The sequence below is a fragment of the Oncorhynchus masou genome, unplaced genomic scaffold (assembly GCF_036934945.1).
Source record: "Oncorhynchus masou masou isolate Uvic2021 unplaced genomic scaffold, UVic_Omas_1.1 unplaced_scaffold_4996, whole genome shotgun sequence".
In the NCBI taxonomy this organism is placed as follows: domain Eukaryota; kingdom Metazoa; phylum Chordata; class Actinopteri; order Salmoniformes; family Salmonidae; genus Oncorhynchus; species Oncorhynchus masou.
Window position 1 is genome coordinate 1 of NW_027011396.1, and position 2,500 is coordinate 2,500.

Below are 2,500 nucleotides of genomic sequence, written 5' to 3' on the forward strand. Positions count from 1 at the left end.
TTTATCTACAGATTTATCTACAGGTTTATCTGCAGGTTTATCTATAGGTTTAAAGGCAGGTTTATCTACAGGTTTATCTACAGGTTTATCTACAGGTTTATCTACAGGTTTAAAGGCAGGTTTATCTACAGGTTTATCTACAGGTTTATCTACAGGTTTATCTGCAGGTTTATCTACAGGTTTATCTACAGGTTTATCTACAGGTTTATCTACAGGTTTAAAGGCAGGTTTATCTACAGGTTTATCTGCAGGTTTATCTATAGGTTTAAAGGCAGGTTTATCTACAGGTTTATCTACAGGTTTATCTACAGGTTTATCTGCAGGTTTATCTACAGGTTTATCTACAGGTTTATCTACAGGTTTAAAGGCAGGTTTATCTACAGGTTTATCTATAGGTTTATCTACAGGTTTATCTACAGGTTTATCTACAGGTTTAAAGGCAGGTTTATCTACAGGTTTATCTATAGGTTTATCTACAGGTTTAAAGGCAGGTTTATCTACAGGTTTATCTACAGGTTTATCTACAGGTTTAAGGCAGGTTTATCTACAGGTTTATCTGCAGGTTTATCTACAGGTTTATCTACAGGTTTATCTACAGGTTTATCTGCAGGTTTATCTACAGGTTTATCTACAGGTTTATCTACAGGTTTAAAGGCAGGTTTATCTATAGGTTTATCTACAGGTTTATCTATAGGTTTATCTACAGGTTTAAAGGCAGGTTTATCTACAGGTTTATCTATAGGTTTATCTACAGGTTTAAAGGCAGGTTTATCTACAGGTTTATCTACAGGTTTATCTACAGGTTTAAAGGCAGGTTTATCTACAGGTTTATCTGCAGGTTTATCGGCAGGTTTATCTACAGGTTTATCTATAGGTTTATCTGCAGGTTTATCTGCAGGTTTATCTATAGGTTTATCTGCAGGTTTAAAGGCAGGTTTATCTGCAGGTTTATCTATAGGTTTATCTACAGGTTTATCTACAGGTATATCTGCAGGTTTATCTATAGGTTTATCTACAGGTTTATCTACAGGTTTATCTACAGGTTTTATCCAGTGTTAACCCAGAGACAGCTATCAAAGCACTAACACTCCTCTGATGTGCACTCAGGACAGTTCAGATGGCTTGAACATTGACTACACTGTCATTAGCAATAATAATCATAGAGAATGTGCTTTGACTACGATCACACGTATAGGGTGCGTTGTATCATATGAGCCATTATGATAATGTATACTGAGCAAAATTATTAACGCAACATACAACAATTTCAAAGATTTTGCTGAGTTACAGTTCATATAAGGAAATCAGGTAATATAAATCAATTCATTAGGCCCTAATCTATGGATTTCACATTCCTGGACATGGGCGCAGTCATGGGTGGGCCTGGGAGGACATATCCATATCCACCATCCACTTGGGAGCCAGGCCCAGCCAATTAGAATACATTTTTTCCCTTCAAAACTACTCCATAGTTTCATCAGCTGTCCGGGTCGCTGGTCTCAGATGTTCTGGCAGATGAGGAAGTCGGATGTGGAGGTCCTGGGTTGGCGTGGTTACGCCTGGTCTGCGGTTGTGAGGCTGGTTGGACGTACTGCCAAATTCTCTAAAACAACATTGGAGGTGGCTTATAGTAGAGAAAATAACATTCAGTTCTCTGGTAACAGCTCTGGCCTTATATTGTCCCCAGCACAAGGTGCACCTGTGTAATGATTGTGCTGTTTAATCAGTTTCTTGATATGCCACACCTGTTAGGCGGATGTATTATTTTAACGTGTGAGGCTTGAATGTTTGAAGTATGACCACTTTATTAAGAGTCTTATTTTACCTTTGTTCTGCACTGCTCGTGTAGCAGCTGAAGAACTTCCCTGATGGAGCACACACACACACACGCACACACACCTAGCCAAGTGGAGATAATTGTTTATTGAGGGAGCCTACTCTATTAAATATTGTTCAATACATACAATACATTACAGCTCAAACTTCTGGAAATCGAAATTTAAAATTTAAAATCGAAATTCAACCCCCCCCCAAAGAAAAATACATTTCTATTGAATATGTGAAAGTCAAATATGAGAGTAACACTAGTAACACAATAACACTAAGAAGCAAACATAATTATCTAGATGAGGACATTCTTTTGCATACTTTGTACAATGGTAAACAGTTCAGTGAAAATGGTAAGCAGTTGAGCGAGCTTCATATTGCTACAGTAGTTCCACATATACTGTATAGACTGACCTTTTATGCATTTAAGCATCAGTTCATAGTGCAAAGAATCACATCAGTTCATAGTTGCCCCAATCTCATTTCAAAACATTCTTCTGTACACTCATACATGTATTCTAACAGAGTCCATTCTGGAACTGTTTCTTTTAAAAACTTCTTCAGGATTTGTGGGTCCCCTGCGGGATAGGTTGAGCTAACATAGGCTAATGCGATTAGCATGAGGTTGTAAGAAACAAGAACAATTCCCAGGACATAGACATATCTGCTATTG